The 21,139-nt window shown below is 38.6% G+C and overlaps 1 protein-coding gene across 7 annotated transcripts in view; it reads left to right on the forward strand.

The window, feature by feature from the left end:
* The window catches only part of ENOX1 (ecto-NOX disulfide-thiol exchanger 1), a 512,379-nt gene that overhangs the window by 228,796 nt on the left and 262,444 nt on the right, over positions 1-21,139 (forward strand). For all 7 annotated transcript variants that reach the window (XM_074378219.1, XM_074378216.1, XM_074378220.1 and 4 more), the window contains one exon: positions 19,858-20,001. The gene's annotated coding sequence lies outside the window, so the exon portion shown is untranslated. The remainder of the gene's footprint in view (positions 1-19,857; positions 20,002-21,139) is intronic.

Raw genomic sequence — 21,139 nt, forward strand, 5'->3', positions numbered from 1 at the left:
ACAATTTCTTGCTTCCGCCAGCTGGAGAGGGAAGGACCGAATTCACAAGCCAAAGCCTCACCTCCCCCGTTTGCTTGCTTCTGAAGCCAGTGTGCGCTGATGTGTGCAGCAGTGTCCCTGAGAACCAGAGCTTAATTCCCATTTTCATAGGTCCACGGATTTCCCGCTGACTTAAATGATCATTTCAGAGATATTTTATCAGAAATTTGAATTGATCTCCAGCTGGCAGTGGCTTTGACTTTCTGTTCTCCAGGCTTTCTATCCAGAAATTAATGATATGTCAGCGAGCACAGAGGTTTAGAAACCTTTGGTAAATTCTATTATAAGGCGAATAACCATTCCTTACTGGGTGTATAACCGCATGTTTATGGCACACCGAGCTGCTTCCCACCACTGGGTACCCGGGGGCAGAAAGTAACTAGGGCTGGATGTCCACCCCGAGGGGGTCTGCAGTATCCTGTGGAAGCTGGGAGCAGATCTCCGGGTGTGGCTTTGTGTGATCTGTGCCACAAAGCCAGTGTGCGCTGGGACCTGGAAGTGAGGACGAGGGGACTCTCAAAAGTCGTGGACATCCGGGGATGGTGTCCAGGTCGCGTCGGATGAGAAGGTATCCGCTGTGTGAAGAAGGGGCTGGGGGTGTTCCGGGCATGCCCGCAGGGGGAACAGAACACGGAAGACGTGGAGGCCCAGGGAGTAGGAGGACGTCCTGGGACAACCCTGCGCTGCTCTGTAAACCCCGCACCGAAGGTGGCTGTGAGCCATGCTCCCCTGCACTTCGCAGGGTGATTGCAAATCCTGGTTTGAGCCTGCAGATCTAGCCTAGTGCGGTGGTTGACACGTGGACTTGAGCCAGACAGCCTGGGCTCACGTCTTGCGTGTGATTTGAGGCAAGTCCCTTTGGCCTCTCTGTGCAGACATTTCCTCGTCTATAACATGAGTATTATAATAATACCATCTACCACGTAAGGTTGTGGTGAGAATTTAATCGAGTAACAGGGCCTAGCATGTAGTAAATACCATATAAGTATTTGTTAAATAGAAAATGTGAGATCAGGAGGGTCCGGGCAAATGGCTTTTTTATCAAAGACACTTAAAGGATGATTTTTTAAAATCCCAGAAAGATCCCTAGTGACAAGTTGAGTAACCCTCTGAAGTTGAGAGATAGAAGAAAAAACTGAGAGCAGCAGTCTGTTAACTCCGCTGTGAGTAAGAATTGCCCAGGGCGCTTGTTAAAATGCAGACTCTTGGCCCCACCCTTCAAGAATCTAGTTCATAGCTCTTGGCTGGGATCCAGGAATACGCATTGAAAACCTCACCTGCAGTGATCAGTGATTTTCATGGTAGATGATCGCAGAATCTTTTATGAGACCTTGTCTAAGCCTTGGCCCTTTGGGGACACGTGATGCATAGGGACTCAGAAGACCTGTGTCCTGTCCCGGCTCTGCCACTTCCTTGTTGTGTGACCCTGGACAAGTTGATGAATGCGGTGACCATCCATGCATTTGTCTGGGAATACTGTCATGGCACTGCTGTGAAGTTGAAATGAGATACGTGTCTAAAAGGCGTCAGTGAACCCACCATTGTTAAGTGGTCTTGTTAGGGGAAGTGAAGGTGCCTCAACCCGCAGCCAGGCCGGCAGGAAGCCTCAGTACTGACGATGAGGTTATTTTAGGATGAGGGAGAGTGAGGGTGATCAAAGCTGGGCCTCTGGCCACTTTTTTTTCCCGTGGAATCCACCTATCTCTTCCACGGCATCTTGACTGATCATCGAGCTAATATTCCAGCGCCCAGCAGACCAACAGGTCAAGAGGGTTGCTACTTTATAAAAGGCAAACAGTCCCCATATTAGATAGCTCTGATTGTAAGAAAGATCTATGGATTAAGCCAAAATAGGCCTACCAGTAGATTTCACCGTATCGTTAGACAACTGAACGTGGGAGAGTTACTTAGAACAAGCTGTTTGCACTGAGTGGGGCCGGAACCCGGCACTTGGGTGGGGAGGGTTGGCTGGCCCGCAGCATTCACTGCTCCCTCCCAGCTGTTCAAGTTAACACCCTCTCAACCAATGTATTTGGCTCCAGCCACAAGTTTCACATGCCAGAGTGAAAGGGGGAGAGAGAATTTAGAAAAAAAGTAAAGGATAGGAGAGACTTTTTACAATTTATTAAGATGAAAACATATTTGCTGTTAGATAGAATCATGTTCCTAGAACAGAGTTGCTTCTGGTTTAGAAATTCGGCAGCTACCCATAGGGACTTCCTGGGATGGAACAAAAGTAGTTAGGACCAAAAATCAAAAAAAAAAACAACCTGTCAATTGGAAATTTAGGACATATAAAACTGGTTTGAGTTTTATTTTATTCCACTTTAATTGTAATAGAATCCAGCAAGAAGAGCTGGAATCCCAAATTGCCTCTTTGTCTCTAGCGGTGAATATGAAGTAGATATCATTGCTCTACTTAACCCAGAAGAATAAAAACTAATTATTACTGCTCCCTTCCCTGCCTGCTAAGAGAGAAATAGATGCACATACAAATGTGTACATAAATGTGTCTGGATGTAAACAAGCCTTGCATTAATATGTGCGTTTCATGGTTAAATATTTTGATGTATTCTAGGAGGACAATTGTTTATAGAATAAATTAATGCAAAATTACAGTTTTGAGATCCTTATTTTTCCTTGAAAACTACTGTTTTCCAAACCATCTGACCAACAGCTAAGGGAAAACTTTTACTTAAAAACAAAGCAGTACTTGCGATTTTTCTCCTTTTTATTTCTTGATGTTAAATGTCTTCGTTACATTTGTGTTATTTTCCCTCCTTGCAACGAGTCTCATAAAGGAAATGTAAATCACAGTTGGAGATGTGGTCATGATGTTTGACCTGTCATTTAATAAAAGCTCCCCCCTCCCCCATTTGCCTGAGGGAGTAGATGGACGGTTGCTTGTGTGTGGTGACAGTGCACTGGGTTGCAAGGTGAGTTTTGCATGAAGAATAGCAGAATAATACTTGTATTGTGTATTACTACTTCAGGGTGTATCATGAGAGTTACCCTGCCCAGTATTGATTAAAACAATAGTTAATCAGAGAAGGGCAAATGATGACTCTTGGAAAAACAGGAGGAGTCCCAACCTGTGCCCACCTCTCCAGTCTTATTTCTTTTCACGTCTCTCCTTGTTGTCTACGCACCAGCCATTCCTTCTTTCAGTTTTTTTCTTTTAGTGTTTCACACTCTTCCTTCCCCTGGTCATTAAATTGTGCTGTTCCCCCTGGCCTCTAACTCCCTTTATTTATTTACTTTTTTTCTGACTGAGTACTACTTATTCTTAAGGCCTCAGGATAAATGCTGTTTCTCTTAGGAATCCTTTGAGCTTTCTCTGGATTCCCCATGTAACATGTTGTGCTTTGTTTATCTTGACACTTAGCGCAAATTATGACTATTAATCCTTTCACTCTGAGTCTTCCCAGCTATACTGTAAGTTGCATGATGGCGAGGCCTCTCTCTTGATCATCACTATATCTCTGCAACCAGCACAATGCTTGACACATCTTAGAGACTTGACTAATATTTGTTAGAAAAATGGACAGATGGTTGGAAGACTAGATGGATGTATGGTTGAGTGGATGGATGGATGGATGAATGGAAGAATGTTAACGCTGATAAAAAAAGAGCAGATGCTGGCCTCACGAGTCAGGATTATACTAACAGCAATTTGAACCAGGAAATTTGTGCTTCTTAGGTCCCCATGCAGAAATGCAAGTGATAGGCAGCAGGTGAAGTATGAACATCAAAATGTGAAAGCTGATAACATCACAGTTATTTCCCTGGCCAAAGATGGCAGAGGGTCGGGGGGAACAAATTGGTTTTGGAAGCTCTCTAAAAATATATTTTTATCATTCAACTGTTTTTGTAAATGGTTTTCTTTGTTATATAGCGTGTTAAACTTCTCTAGAACAGTGCTGGCAAGTCTTTCAGTCAATTATATGCTCACTGGCAAAATCTTTCAAAATATTTTGATAAACTTTGGAGCCGTGTGCCATCCAGCAGCTCACACGACATTTCCGTGTCAGGATGTTGCTTTTTTATTGGATTTTGTTCACACATCACTTGAGTGGTTCTTGCCAGCTTTTTGTTCTCAGGATGGAATAGGTTTGAATTTGGGGATGGTAATATACAAGGTGGTACAAGTGCCTCAAACAGTGTGGTGTAATTAGAAGTGTCTAGTGGAGTCAGAAGGAAAGTAAGTTAGAACTGGCTTCCTGGGCTCCTTCATTCTGGAAGGATTTTTGTGTAACTGCAATGGTTTAAATCAGATGGCCATTTGTAGACCTTCCAGTAATAGTAAAGCTCAACCTGGTCTTACAAAAGTATAAATAAATAAATAAATCACATACACACACACACACACACACACACACTTCTAAGCTTTACGCTACGATATTGGCATGGTCACGCATGGGAAGGCAATTTCTAGGGATCTCTTAGAACGAACCTACAAGATTATCTAGTTTGAAGCAGCAACTGCTGGTGACAGTTTTTTCCCCTAGAAAGAGAGGAAATGATGCAGACTGATGGTCTGACATTTCCCAAAGCACTATAAAAGAATAAATAAGAATCAATGAAATGGCATATTGCTTTATACTTTATTTTGGAAATTTTAGAATTTCTTTGACAAACTGATTTTTTTTTTTTTTGCCCCCCCAGAGAACCCCTTGACCTGATGGAATAGGTTCTAACTGGAAGATTTTGCTCACAATACAGAGTACGGTTCAGGAGTGATGTGCTGAGTTTTGCTTTTAAGTCTCCAGAAAAATTCAGGTCAATCTGATATGTTTGCATTGAAGGAAACTGACATCTGGATTTCAATCCTAATGGAGCAGAGAGTCAATATAAATATAACTGCACAAACTCTAACATGTGTACAATAATCATAAACTAAGCTCTTCTGAATGAAATTGTTGTCAGAAAGTATGTCGGCTTACCCACGCTAAGAACGTTCCTAAAGCAAATCTCCATAAAAGTTAAAATTGTTTTCCCTTTAAAGAAGCTTGTCGTGTCCACATCACTTTCAAAGGCCTTTGTGAAAAAGAGAGCACCTTCAGAATCATGCTTTAAAAAACATGGGGAGAGACCCCAAAGCTGCCTCTGTGATTAAATGCCTCAGCTAATATTTATATTTTATCCGAAACATATAACTTACTAAGCTGTAGTTTCACTGGGCTCTTTAAGGAAGTAAATATGTCCAAGAAAAGTGCATCAAATTGAAACTTCAGGGGAATTCAGGAATATCAACTCTATCCTTAAACTTGTGTGGCATTAGTAAAAAAGAATTTTTTAAAGTCGCAGTATGGACATTACTGAATTCCCTTATATTTTTTCTGCCTCCCTACAGTCATAGGAGCACTGGCATCAGAATTAGCAGTGCTCCTTACCGCCTTCCGTGTGCCAGGCTCAGTTTTCCAGGAGTTACGTAGAGCAACCCATTTAATTTTCACAACAGTCATGTAAGTTAGGCACGGTTATCTCCCAATTTACAGATGAGCCAATTAAGTATAAAGAAGTTCAATAACTTGCTCGAAGTCATACAGCCAGTAAGTCAGTCATAGAGGTGGAGTCTGGTTCCAGAGTTCATGCTCTGAACACCTGCACTGTTCTGCCTGTCACCTCTGTGGACGCATCTAATTACATAGCCTGTAGCAGGATTCAAAATGCAGGGGACAGGCTTTGTCAGAGTGCTCAGGAGCTGTCCCCAACAGGGGACTGAATTATAGGGAATAACAAGAGACATCTTAGTGTTTTTGAATTTGCACAGCACTTCGACCTGCTCCTTTGCTCTGTGCGGTAAAATTAGAAGCTTGTCATTCACTTACGAAAACTTACAAAACGCCATTGTATGTCAGACACTTTTCTAGAAGATGGGATACAGTAATGAACGAGACATGGAACTCGTTCTTGCAGAACTTACCTACTTAAAAGGACTGCGTAGTAACAATCGTGTTAGTAGCAACCACTGCTACGCGTGCATGCTTCAGAAAGGGCAGGGCAGCAACGCCTTGTTCTTTCCTGATTCTAGAAGGCTTGTGAAAGCTCACATGCCATGATCTGGAAGCTCTTTAATCTCTGATTTCATTTGCAGGAAGGGGATCCTATAATAATTATGGATTATTTGCTCTTTGGGGGGTTGTTATTCTGTTGCAAAAACATTTTAGTGACTTCCGTTTTCTAGTTATATCTCTATATATGTCCAGATAAACTCTTTCCATAATGATTTCCAATAGATATCTGAAGTCTATTACTACTTGTTAACCTTCCTGAGCCCTAATTTTTGCTAAAAAAAAGAAAAACAAAAAACAGAGTATTTTCATGTAGGACTATCCAATCCAGAGGACACATGTCTGGAAACTTAGCAGCAGCTGGAAAATTCTCATTCAGGAAGGGGAGAAAAGAAGCCTGCATATTTTTTTTTCTTTAGGAAAAGCAAGCCAACATTCATTTTTAAAGCTCCTACAAGACGGGAAGTATTTAAAGTCTGCCGTTGAATTTCAGATGTTTGCCTGTATCAAATGACATTGGAAAAAACTCTTCATTTGAAATGTTTAAACATGGGAGCAAAAGAAATTTGAAGATGAATGAGAATACCATCCACAGACTCAACAATCTTTCTTATTTTGACACTTGTCTCTTTTTAAGGCTTTCCACTTCATTTTTCCTTTTTCCAAATCCATATCACAGAGTACTTTATTCTATCCGGAAAATTCCAATTCATGCCACATCAGGTACATCCCAAATTTCAGGTGACATAAATTCTGTGGTGTCCTACTGTGCCTAAAGTCTTTTGAGCTATATCATGTTTTGATGGCAGAGGTATTGTCACCTAGAAATGAAGGTTGGGGATGTGGCTCACAGACTCTGATTCTGATGGACAGTTTGTCATCTCACTTAGTGGAAATCACACAGGGACTGAATGACAGACCCAGGGTATTTCAGGATGGCCCCAATCATGGAGAGTCATGAAAGACAGGCACTTACTCATCTCATATATTTTTCAGAAATATTTTAACCACAGTTTTTTTAATTTCGTTGACACCTGATGCCCCTGAAGTAGGCAATTTCGTCATGTATTCTAAAATTTTTCTGTGCTATGGCCTGCCACAGGGTAGGATCTGTAGAAGACATTTCTATTTGAGACTTTAAGATGTACTATTTTAATTTCTGAAATACCAACAAGACCTTATTTAAATGCTGAAGTCAACACTATAAAACACAGTCTAATGGGATGATTTCCAGATAGATTTTTTAAAATGTTAATAAATATTTCACATTCAAAGTGTTAAATATTTCAGAAATATTTATTTTTATCAATAAAATGTATATATATGTATATATGCTTTTAAAATTGAAAAGTACAGAAGGCTTTTTTTTTTAAACTTTTTTTATTGAATAATAGTCATTTTACAATGTTGTGTCAAAGAAAAGTACAGAAGGCTTATAATGAAAAGCTATAGTCCTAGTGTTGTGGAAAAATGTGTTACAGCTTGGAGTTATAGCTCAGTTGTGACAGCAACCTGGATCCGGGCGAGAGACCAAGCAGCACTCAGAGAGTTGGAGAACTCAGGTTTGTTATGCCATCAGGCACAGAGGAGTTAACGTTCCAAGCTCTGGACCCTGTCTGTCGGTTTACACAGGCCTTTGTAGGCTGCCAGTTTTACACTTTGCAACATCATATGCAAATAAAGTATAATTGAAGTTGACCAACCAGGAACAAGCTTTGTAGAAATAGACCAATCAGGAGTGAGAGAAATAACCAATCAGGAGTGAGGGGGATGGACCAATCAGAAGTGAGAGTAATAACCAATCAGGAGTGAAGGAGATAACCAATCAGAAGTGAGCTCAGGGAACCAATAGAATTTTAGGGGTAAGTAAGCCATTTCAGAGGCAAAAAGTGAGATAGGGCCTCTGGGCCAGGGAACCGGATGGTGCCTGCACAAAAGTAGTGGCCCTGTTTGGGGGATCCTGCCGGTCTTTTTAAGGGGCTTCCCGCCTCAATAGACCTCACCCCCAGTCTTACTGCACAGGGAAAAGCTTAGCATTCTTTTGTCTGTTTCTGTGTTTATGCTTTTGCCTTTATAACTCTAAATATATTTGTAATACTGGCTGAATCAAGTGTGTGTGCATGTGTATATAAACACCATTTCTTGATTTGTCAAATTTAGATACTATTAATATATTGACTTTTTATTATGATAGATAAGGTTCTAGATTATTTGTACTCTACCATTCCACTCCCAGTGTACTACCATTTTTAGTTCTTGCTACCTATATATATTTAAATCGTATACTTATTCCTGTATTTCTATCTTATTGGTTGTAGGCAGTATCTAATGATTTCTTACTTTCTAAGATGAGAATATTACCCTTTCCCTAACTTCTCCTTTTAATACCTCCTAGTTTCTCTCACGTGTGCTTTTAATTTTACATTATGAAGGTGTTATCATTTATAGTCTGTTTTTTTTTTACCATATTAAGGCTTTATGTTTTGTCTGTAGGTTGACTCTAAAGGTTAAAAAACTCAATAAAAATTATTATGAGTATGTGCACCTTACTGCTGATTGAAGTTGTATACTATGCTTACATTGCCTTATTTTGTATAGCTTTTTGTTTCTCCTATAGTTTCTAGTTGTTTTTATTTTTCTTTGCATAATCTGTATTTGTGGCATCCCTTAGGTTCGTTCAGCTTCTCAGGGGGTAGAATCAAATCTTTGCAGTACGCCGGTATCCTAGGTCCTTCCCACTGTCCCAGGCTGGAGCAGCTGCTCTCTAGTCATCTTGTCTTGCACTGATCTTCCCTGGATCCATGCCTTTGTCTTTCTCACTTTAATCCCGAATACTGCTGAAGCATATGTCAGGGATCTTCCTAAAAGGAGGTAGATAGGAGGTAAATATTCCAACTTTCTGCATATCTGAAAATGAAATGCATAGTAGTAGTTTGGCCAGATCAAAATTATGTTAATAATAATTTTCCTTGAAAACTTGAAAGACTTTGCCCTATTTTTTAGCATCTAATATTGCTGATAAGAAATCTGATTCTTTTCCTTCGCAAGTTACTTTTCTCTGCCCTCAATTTTTGGAAACTGATTTTTAGAAACTTTCACTAAAACATATCTGATTATAGTTCTTTTTCTTAATGGATCATTTTGATGGGCTTCTTGATGGGCCCTTTCATTTTGATGACTTGTGACCCTTAGTTGTGGGAATTTCTTTTAAATGATTTCTTTGATTATTCCCTCTCCTCTGTTTTTCTTCTTTAGAACTCTTTTTAGAATTCTTAGTAGCTGGGCCTTCTGGTTGGCTTCCGCACACCTTTTCTCTTGTGCTTTCCTTTTCTTTCTCAACTGTTTGCCTAACTTTTGGGGTGACTTATTCAAAACTGTTTTCTTACCTTATATTGATTAAAATTTTTTTGACTATTATATTTTTACTTTTCTAACACTCTTTTTTATTCTCTGTTCCTTTTTAAGAATAGAATTCTGTTCTTGTTTTTTAGAGTTTTTAAACTTCTGTTCCCCAAATTATTCAGGTTTTCTCAAGAATCTTTTTTGTTTGTTTGGTTGTTGCTTATTGAGATATTTTGCTTTATCTTTCCAGCTTTCTTCAAATATCTGTCAATAGTTCTTATCCAAATATATTTAAGAATGAAAATTTGGGAACTGTATCGTCAGAGAGTATAGCCCATCATCCTACTTTTTTTTTTTAGGATGTTTGTTGAAAATCCAGTTGTTTCCCTGCAGGATTCTCCCTTTCTGCATTTTCTTGATCATCCTCCCTTCTTACATGTATTCGGGTTATTGCTTTATCAGTTTTCTGATCAACTCCATCATCTAGAATTCTGCTGAAATGTTTCATCCATTCCTACTTTCTTTGGTTTTGCAGATTTGTGACTACTTGGCTTCTTGACTTTAATATTAATGGGAACCTGGGAAGGCATAGTAAACTGATGTGATCAATTTGACATCTTCAGCTGGAAACATCTAGAACAAGCATAAATCTCCTATCTTTTTATAGTTGATTGAGAAGTTAAATTGGGAAATAAGTTGGTTCTGCCTCTCTCAAGGATAATAAGTTTCTTTTATTTATTTGTTTCCTAAGAGAGAGTGGTTGTGGAACTGACTATTATTTCCTTCTCTTGTGGTACCCTGCATTTTCTTGGAAATAGTTATTATAGTTATTACTAATAGCCATCATGTTATTAATAAATTATAATGTTTCTAATAAATTGCTTTTCTTTATACCATTTCATGAGATTTGTATATTTGTAATTATAAGTCCAAACAGCTCTAGACCATTTCACAAAAAGGAATGTAAGTTCAATTATTAATTATTAATATAAACAGAAGGAATACAGACTTACAGTGAAGCCAAACAATGTGTGGAATAATACAATAGATTTTTTTAGTTAAAAAAGTCTTTCATTTTGGAAATAATTTTACGTTTACCAAAGAATTGCAAAAGCAATACAGAAAGTTAGTCTGTGCTCTTCACGCAGCTTCCCCTAAAGGTGCCTGTGGCACCATGGTTACCTAACTATGGTACATCTATCCAAACTAACAAATTAACATTTGCAAAATACAATTAACTCTACTCCATACTTAACCCAAACTTCACCAGATTTTCAAATCTGTCCTTTTTCCCTTCTAGGACACTGCAGGGCTCATATCCCCTTAGTTTCTTCTAATCTGTGACAGTTTCAGTTTTTCTTTGTCTTTCATGGCCTTGACAGTTTTGAAGAACACTTGTCAGATATTCTGTAGAATATTCCTGAATTTTTTTCTGATGTTTTGTCATAGTCAGATGAGGGTTTTGGATTCTAAGGATGAATACCACAGAGGTGAAGTACCTTTCTCATCATATAAAAGGTATATGATATCAACATTCCTTTTACTTGATCACTTGATTAAGGTGGTATCTTCCAGGCTTCTTCATAGTTACCATTTTCTCTTTCCATATTGTATGCATTTCAAGCAAGTCACTAAGTCTGTCACACAGTCAAGGGGAGAGAAATATAGTTCTGTCTCCCAGACAGGAGACTCTAAAATAATTGTGGATGTGTGTTAAAAGTACCACAGTAATTGATAAATATTTTAGGGGGCTACTTTGAAGTCATTTAACTGTTCCTCCTCAAAGTTTTGCTAACTAATTTTAGCATTCATCAATGGATTTTACCTGTTGCAATTCCTAGTGGCTATTCTAATTATTTTCTGTTTCCCTCCTTCCTTCTTTATTTTCTATCTAGCATTATTTAAGGAAGACTTGTCTCTTCTCTCCCATTTGTTTTTTCAGTCATTTGTTTATAGGATTATGAACTCATGATGTTTATTTTATTCTTTGGGGTATATGGTCAGCTCTTTCCGGTTGGCTCCTATGCCTTTTGTCATGGCCTGATACTAGTTTTTTATTATTATCATTATTTTTAACACTCCCTTGCTTCCTGGAACTATATAAGGTACTCCACACTCATCCACAGTAGATGTTCAGACTAACGCCAAGAGTGGGCATATCAATAATCCCATAAATATTTACTAACATTAAATAACTATGTGAAGTTGCTATGGGGAACAATGAAGTTTAAGATATGATTTCTGCCTTCAAGGATTCTATAATCTATTTTCAGAGGTAAGCTAATGAAAGATAATGGGAAATACAAGACGGTATAAGATTAAATTAGTAAGGACTGGAGAAGCTCACAGAAAAGGAAAAAATAACATTTAGCTGAATACCCAGGGATATGGTTATAGTTTAGTCAAGTGAAATGGAAAGGAAAAAAGTAAGGGCAGGAATTGTTAGTATAGGGTATGAAAAGTAGTAGGAGACAAAATCATCTTATTTGAAATTGAAAATTTTCTTGTTTAGTAAGATAAAAAAAATCTACTAAAACTGATAGAAGAAGAAGTAGAAGATAGGAGCAGTTCTGTATTTATTAAATTAATGAAATTTAACATCACCATGACAACAACCAAAAAAAAAACCCCCTCCAGATCTAGATGGTGTTACTAGTGAATTCCTTCAAATGTTTAAGGAAGAAATAATACTAATATTAAGAAAATATAGAAAATAGAGTTAGAAGACCTCCTAAGTCATTTTCTGAGATCTGTACTATTTTAATACTAAATCCTCATAAAGACACCATTAAAATAATACGCATTGATACCTGTCATGACCGTAGACACAAAAATATTTTAACCCACAATTAGGAATAGAATGCAGTGATACGTGAAAAGAATGATACATCATGACTACACTGAGTTTATTCCATGTATGCAGGTATGCTTTAACATCCAACAATCGGTGTACATTAATGAAATCAAGGGATAAAAGTCATGTGATTATCTCAGTAGATCCAGAAACAGCATTTGACAAAATTCAGCATCCACTTATGATAAAAACTCTCATTAAAGTGTGGATAGAGGAAACATACCTCAACATAATAAAGGCCATTCATGACTAACTCACAACTAACATCAAACTCAGTGGTGAAAAGCCGAAAGCCTTTTCTCTACTTTCAGGAACAGGAGAAGGATGCCCACTCTCACCACTTACATTTAACATAGTATTGGAAGTCCCAGCCACACAGTCAGACAAGAAAAGGAAATAAAAGGCATCCAAATTGGAAGGAAGGAAGTAAAACTGTCACTATTTTCAGATGGCAGTATACTTTATGTAGAAAACCCTAAATAATTCCAGTAAAGTTTCAGGATACAAAATTAATAATACAGAAATCTGTTACTTTTCTGTACACCAATAACGAACTACCAGAAAGAGAAAGTAAAAAAGCAATCCGATTTCAATTTGCATTAGAAAGAATAAAACACCTGGGAATAAACTTAACCAAGGGGGTGAAAGATCTATACTATATACTCTATAAACTAGGAAAACATTGATGAAAGAAATTGAGCAGGCTTCCTTTGCTCAACGTTTTACTGTAGGTCCTAGCCAGTGAAATAGGATTAGCTACTAAGAGAAATTTTTAAAGTTAACAGATTGGAAAGGAAGAAGTAATTAAACTGTTTTTATTTGCAAATGGCATTATCGTCTATCTAGAAAACTCAAAGGAATCTAAAAAGATCTATATGAACTTAGCAAAAATCTATTCAATTTATCAAGGCCTCAGGATACAAGGTCAATATAAAATATCAATTCTAATAAAAAATAAAAAATAAAAAAAATCAATTCTATTTCTATACATGAAGAAACAATTAGAAAATGAAATTTAAAATACCACTTACAGTCATATCAACACCATAAGGTAATAATATGTTTAAATGAGAAGCACAAAACCTGAACACTAAAAATTATAAAATACTTATGATGAAAATTAACAATGACCTAAGTGGAAAAATATATAGTATTCTATAATGGAAGACTTACTATTTTTAAGATATTATTTTTTCCCAAAATAATATATAGTCTATCATAATCCCAGAAGGTTTCTTTTTTCTTTTTGGAGAAATTGGCAAGTTAACTCTAAAATTCATATGAAAACACAAGGATTTATAAGAGTCAAAACATTTTTCCTCTTTTTTTTTTTTTGAGTCAAACATTTTTGAAAAAAGAATGACAATGTGGGGGGACTCTGCCTCCCTGATTCCAAGACTTACTATAAAAGCATCAATAATTAAGAAAATAAGATATTAGATAAGGATACAAAAATGGATCAGTGAAACAGAATCAGAAATGAACAATTATATGGTTAATTGATTTTCAACAAAGATATCAAAGCAGGTTAGTGAGATAAAGGAAAATTCATCAACAGATGGTACTAGAGCCATTCATTAACTGCATTGAAACAAAATGAAACTTAGTGCCTACTTCACACAAAAAGTAATTCAAGATGTGTCATAGACCTTCCCATAAAGGCAAAAACTGTAAAGCTTCTAGAAAAAAAAAATGTAGGAGAATGTCTTAGAAAGATAGCAACTGTTTCTTAGAATACCAAAAACACTAACATATAGAAAAAAAAAAGTCAATAAATTGGACTTCACCACAGGAAGAACTTCTATTCATGAATGGACACTGTTAATAGAGAAACCGCAAGCTGGGAAAATAATTCACAATATAGATACGTGACAAAGGAATTGGATCCAGAATCTATGAAGAACCTTTACAACGCAGTTTGAGAAGACAGAGAACACCCCTCGTCCCCATGGGGGAATTGCTCAAACAGAATGTTCACATGAGAAGATATCAGAACATCCAGTAAATATTTGAAGATACAGTAATGACATCATTAGTCATGAGGGAAATGCAGGTTCAAGTACTACTTTACACCCACTAGATTGGCTACAAATAGAAGCGGCGATGACACTGAATGTCGGTAAGGACGTGGGAATACGGGAACTCTGACTGCTGATGAGGGTGTAAAACAGTACGGCCGTTTTTTGGAAAACTGGTGGTTCTTTAGAACTTAAACATATCCCTGCCCTATGCAGCCAGCCATCTCACACCTAGTTATTTATTTAAGAAACATGAAAGCACATGTTCACAAAAAGCCTTGTATCAGAATGGTTGCCATAACTTTGTCTATAATGGCCAAAAGCTGACTCAACCTAAATGTCGTGTCAGCAGGAGAATGGATAATGAACTATGAAGTTTTCATACAATGGAATAATACTCATTTATACAGTTGTCATTTATACAATAATGCTCATGAATTAACTAAACAGATTGAACAATAAAAATAAGTCATGATCATTATGTTGAGCAAAGGAAGCCGGATGGAAAAGAACATATAATGTGTGATTTCTCTGTATATGAAGTTCAAGTACGAGCAAAGCCATCAATGGTGGTGGAGAAACTGAAGCTTCCCTTTTGCGAGGGCTTGACTAGAAAAGAACTTTCTAGGGTCATGAGAATGCTCTTTATTGTAACTTGGCAAGCTCTAGCTAGACTCACTGTTTTTAAACTTAGCCTCAAATTTAAGTCACAGGGCTTGTGACGCAGATCTCCAGGGTGACCTTTACAGGGTATTGTTCACAGAAACGTGTCTGTCACCGTGCAGGGGCCTCTCCATAGAGCATTTCCCAGCATGGTGGCTGGCATCACTAGAGTCAGAGGATAAGAGAGGGACCACCTCCCATCACTTCTGCCATATCCTGTTCATCAGAAGACTCTAGGTCCAGCCCACACTCAAGGTGGGTGAGGAGAGGGGCTGTGAATTCACAAGGGTGTGAATACTAGTATAGAGTCAAGCAGGAGAATCAATGGCAGGTCCTTTCTGGTTTAAAATATTTTAACTCTATGCTCTCATCTAGGGAAGGGATGGAATATTGCTGTGGCCTAGGAAGATCCATTTAAAAGGTGAGGCTTCCCTGTGCTGTGCTGGGTGGGTTCATAACACCTGGAGAAGGAGAGACACAGGTGATGTACGTCTGAATCACCTGCGGAGCGTTTCTGAAATGCACGGGGTGCAAACTTTCCTCTGGTGATTCAGTTCCGTTGACCTGGGTAAGTACGGTGCATCCCTCGTTGAGAGTCACTGTGATATAAAGAGCAGAATATTTCTATCTGACCCAGGGTTTGGGTCAGAAATAGTCTGTTTTAAGGTTAGAGAGGATGGTGGGAGCGGATATTCCTGATGAGAACTTAGGTCTCATCCTTAAGAAAGCAGGGAACCATTACAAGTTCTTGAATAGCAGATGTCCATAATTAGAGTTAAATTTAAAAAATTATTTCATTTATACATTCATTCGTGTATTTTTTATCCAGAGATTTATTTATCACCACTATAGACCAGTAAGAGGGGATGACAGATCTTTCAACGGTTAGAAGGATGAACTACAAGAAGGAAAACCAGTGAAAAGCTTGTGGTCGTGCATAGATCGTGATGTCATGAGTTGGATGAATGGGAAGAGGGGTTGGTAGGATTTCATAATTCAGTGGAAGGGATTGAGAAGGAAATGACCACGCCACGTCTTTTGCACGTTCACTCTCCTTAAGCAGACCTGCCAGGGCTGGGAAGCAGAGAGGGTGTTGAGAGGATTCAAGGTTACCATGTGCGTTTAACTCTTCTGTTCAGTACAATATTGTATGGATCTGACGAGGACAAATTGGCATGACTCAGTAAGCCCCTGAAAAAGGGATTTATTCAGGGGGACTTTATTTGAAATCCACAAATGATGAGATTCCTGCCAAGCTTCTTTTGAATTAAATAAGGTCCAGAATATGGGGGACATAGGAATGTTCGTTAATGCCATAGGACAGTATTTCTACCTGAATGATACAAAGTCAAACAGAGTCTTTGTTTTCACTGCTTCTAGAGAATCAAAGCCAGAATCATTTTGTGGCTCTGCACAAGATAGTGCATCTTTTCATCATACTTTGCAGAATAAAATGGCGTGTAGTTTCTCTGCACAGTGACAGACATGTTTCTGTAAACAATACCCTGGAAAGGACACCCTGGAGATTTGAGTCACAAGCCCTGTGACTTAAATTTGAGGCTAAGGTTTTAAATGGTGTGTCTAGAACTTGCTGAGTTTCATTAAAAGTCATGGTGTCATTTTGGATCACAGTTGAGTAGAACAGGACCCAGTGTATCTTTCTTGGTAGCAATACAGAGATTTTCTTCTTTGTCTCATTCGCTGACTGTGTTGTTATGGTAGATATCTACTTTCACACCAAATCCTAGGAAATAATGTCTAATTTCATGGACCTTTTTTTTTCCCCCTCACGTAGCTCATTTTCTAGCTTTTTAATTATCATTAGAGGATTTCTGTGAAAGCATGATTATTTGTGTGTGTTTAGCTATGGTTGATCTTGAACCTCACTGAAGCCTCCTTGATTCCCCTCATCCCCAAGAGAGAGGATCTCCAGTCCTTTCAAAGCTTCAGAGCATCTCTTCCCTCACCGACATCATCATGCTCTGTTATGTAACAGTACCACCACTGCTTCCTAACCACTAATGAGTTCTCAGGATGCGCCCTGGGTTGTGCCAGGCACGTCCTAGTTGCCTCCTCCTACAAGGCAGTAAGATTCTTAAGGGAGAGACTATCTTGCTTTTTTCCTGTATTCCTAGAATTTTTGAACATTTTGACTCACTCAGGAGGAGGCACTAAATAGTGGCTGAGTGAATGCTTGGAAATTGCCATTGAGATTTTGTGGGAAACGGGGTGTGCAGGTTTCGACTCACCACCGGAAACTTTGTCTTTAAGTGGTGTGACGAAATCAAAATGCTAGTATTGAGGTTTTAAGAAGAGTTTCTATTTATTTTGTATTCCGGTCATTTAGGTTAGAGTCTATGGTCCAAATCCTTTCATTCCCTGTTCTTTGTCAAGCCCTTCTTCCTTCTTTTATGCAGGGATAAACTGGCTCTGTTTGGCTCTGTTCTTTTTTCTTTTTCTTTTTTCTTCCCCATGTAATAATCCCAGGCTTCTGCTCTGCAGAACTCTGAAAATGCTGTCAACCATTTTTCCTTGTTTCTTTATTCATGACTTAAGCTTCAGTTGCCTAAAATAAAATAAAAATTTAAAAAGTTACGCATGACCTTCCCGCTTTATCTTCCTCTAGCCTTTCTGAGGAGCTTCCCAAATGCAGTACAGATGATATGAGCTGAAAGTTCCAAAGCTCGTACGGAAGGCAATGGCATTAAAAGCTGGCACCTCGAGGGGAATTTGGAAGTGATTACTTGGGGGCAGTGACCCTGAAACACACTGTGAGAATGGGTACTGGGACAATTGGTGGAGGGTAAGCTCTTGGCACCGGAACGACCCAAAACATGTAGATATTTGACTAAAAATAAGGACAGAAATTTAGATAGAGCCCCACCTTGTCAGCCAACCCTTAGCTGCTAAGACCGACATGGCCATGGGGAGATACTCTCATATGGCTCAGAGTTGTCCACAGAAGATGCAGGCTCTGTTGCTAAATGCATCAGGAAAGCCCAGAGGGAGAGGCAATGTTCCCCTTCATCCCGACATCAAAAGAACTGTGGGTCCCATGGAGGGGCCAGATGAAGATGGATCGTTTGCGTTGGTATCTCCTTGATGTCTCACAGCACACGAACCTACCCCACAACACAAGCGGACCTCTGTGTTTCCACGGAGCTCTCTCTCTTTGCAGAAGGAAGAAAGTGGGAGAGGAAGGCACTGCTTAAAACTGGGTGTCTCTATTTCTGTGGGACCTGACTGAATAAGATAGTATCTGATATAAAACTAAAGCAAATTAGGAGAGAAATTTTTTTAAATTTATTGAAGTATAGTTGATTTATAGTGTTTTGTTACTTTCTGATATACAGCAAAGTGGTTCAGTTTTATACACACACACACATATTCTTTTTCAGATTCTTTTCCATTATAGGTTATTACAAGGTATTGAATATAGTTCCCTGTGCTATACAGTAGGTCCTTGTTGTTTATCTATTTTATATATTGTAATGTGTGTCTGTTTATCCCGAATTCCTAATTTATCCCTCCCCCCACTTTCCCCTTTGGTAACCATAAGTTTTTTTCTATGTCTGTGGGTCTATTTCTGTTTTGTAAATAAGTACATTTGTATCACGTTTTAAATTTTATTTTTTAATATAAATCCATTTATATAAAGCTCAAAGATGGACAAAGCTAATATATGTGGTTAGAAGTCAGAAGAGTGGTACCTTTGGAGGGGAGGTAACAGACAGTATTTGGGAGAAGACATAAACCAGGATTCTGAATATTATCAATGTTCTAGAAGTTTCTTGATTCAGGTTATGGTTATAAGGGTTCAGAATAATTCATCAAGCCACTTACGATCTGTGCTCTTTTTGGTATACATGTATTTAATATATTTTTCAAAATTCCTGTTCCCACTTCCCTTTCATGTGATTCTGAGGTTTCCACTTCAAAATCTATTCTTGTTGACTTTTGTTACACCATCATTTTTGGTTCCACTTTTTTTAGATTTCACATATAAGTGATATCTCATGATATTTGTCTTTCTCTGTCTGACTTCTTCACTTAGTATGATAATCTCTAAGTCCGTCCAGGTTGCTGCAAATGGCATTATTTTATTCTATTTTATGGCCGAGTAGTATTCTGTTGTGTATATATATATATACCACCACTTCTTTATCCAGCCATTTGTTGATGGACATTTAGGTTGCTTCCATGTCTTGGCTATTGTAAACAGTGCTGCTATAAACATTGGGGTGTATGTATCTTTTCAAATTAGAATTTCTTCCAAATATATGTCCAGGAATACGATTGCTGGATCATATGGCAACTCTATCTTTAGTTTTTCAAGGAACCTCCATACTGTTCTCCACAGTGGCTGCACCAAGTGAAATATTTTTCTAAGTCACGCAGGCCACAGAGTGAAATGAGAGAAAGAGCCAGCCCTGAGCCTTTGGGGCTTTGATGACCTGGGTTGTAAGCCTGACCTGAGGAATCTGTGCCTTAGTTTTCTCATCTGGAAAATGGGGCCAGTGCCCTCCAATTGCAGGGCCACCATTCAGGTTAAAGAGCCATGAAGCCCGTGCCCAGGGCCTGGCAGCCGATGCTCAGTGAAGGGCAGGCAGCATTGCCACCTTCGTGCTCGCACCCTGCACACCATCCTTCAACCCCCGTCTGGTTAAATAAGGGCAAAAGCAGAGTTCACTTGGTTATAAAATAGTTTTGACCTTTAGAAATTCCTAAATGCAGTGCTGAATGGTTACTGTCCCACCTTGCCGTTTATAAATGAGTAAGATCTGGGAGTACAAAAAATTAATAGAAATTAATATCATTATTTTAATAACAGCAGTAGATGCTCCTGCAGCACCTGCTGACCACCCTGGCTGGTACCGGCAGTAACAGTACTTCGGACGCTTAATGGTGTGCTTTTCTCTCCTTCCAGAAGCATCTGGCATGTCGAAGCTGCCCTGTCTTCCACGGAGCTTCCTTTGTGAACAGCTTCCATTCAAAAGACTTCTGTGAACACACTGTTTCAGTCAAGTCCGCAGAGAACACCTTTGTCTTCTGATCTACTGGAGGTCTTCAGGTTTGTGTTAATTTTTCCATTTGTCTCACTGAAGTTATTATTAATTTGGAGGGATGTCTTTAAGATGGGCAATAGCCATACCCTATTGCAATAAGAATTCTGGAAGTAAGTAGTGCACAGATTGGACTCCTTTGACTTCATTGGGAGATGGATGTAATGAAAAGAAATTTGACGTGCTGCTTCCCATACTTATTACTGTATACTCCATGGATATTACAAGGATATTAGAAAGAAAATATCCCCGCACGTTGCCTTAAAACAAATTTTATTTCTGTGCTCATAAATTCTAACTGAATAGATTCAATACATTTATGTTGGGTGTCTACATATATCGGATCTTGTTAAGTACTTTCAATTAGTTAAGGCCTTGTGGATAAATTATATTTTGAATCGTTGAAAATCAGAACTGCATTTGTCAATATCAGCTAGCGTTATCATTATGACATTTTTCAAATTATAACATCCCAGTGGCCAGAATGTTTTCATTTAGTTCCACCATAGGGTACTCACCCTGTGATTTATTCTGACAGAAGAGGGTTGTGGTTGTTGTTGTCTAATGCGTGTGCATTAACAGCTCAGAAAATCACTCACAGTGATCGTTGCTTACTTAAGGAAAAAGCTCGCTAGCAAAGCAAGCATTTTATTTTGGAAGTCCCCTTTCTGCTGTTGAGATAGTACCAAGTAAAACACTTGGATTTTGTAAGTACTTTCTGACAAAGACCTACCTAAAGGCCAGAATTAATCCGTGCATCTTTCGTGCATGGAAAAATGAACAGGAGAGCAGCTAGAGCTTGGTACATTGAGTGGACGAAACTCAATGAAGAGCAAGGAAAAGGAACATAGTACTTTGCCTCGAATGACGTGTCTTTTTCAGAGGCATTTATTTCATTTAGTTGGACTTTTATACTGTCCACGGTGACAAATGTTTTCTCCTCTAATAGCCCTTTACTGTGGGTTCTTTAGAAAACTTCTTTTATTTCTACTGAGAAATCAAAGTAGATTTTGCTGCAGTGCTGGGCTAGATTCCAGTTTTCCCAGTGCACCCCTCCTTGCTGGGCCCCACAATTGGCTCACTTTGAAGTGTGGGGCATGCAGAACGTATTCGGGGAGAGGGTGGGTGGGAGATTGTGCATTTACC

This window comes from Camelus bactrianus, chromosome 14 (assembly GCF_048773025.1).
Source record: "Camelus bactrianus isolate YW-2024 breed Bactrian camel chromosome 14, ASM4877302v1, whole genome shotgun sequence".
Classification (NCBI taxonomy): Eukaryota; Metazoa; Chordata; class Mammalia; order Artiodactyla; family Camelidae; genus Camelus; species Camelus bactrianus.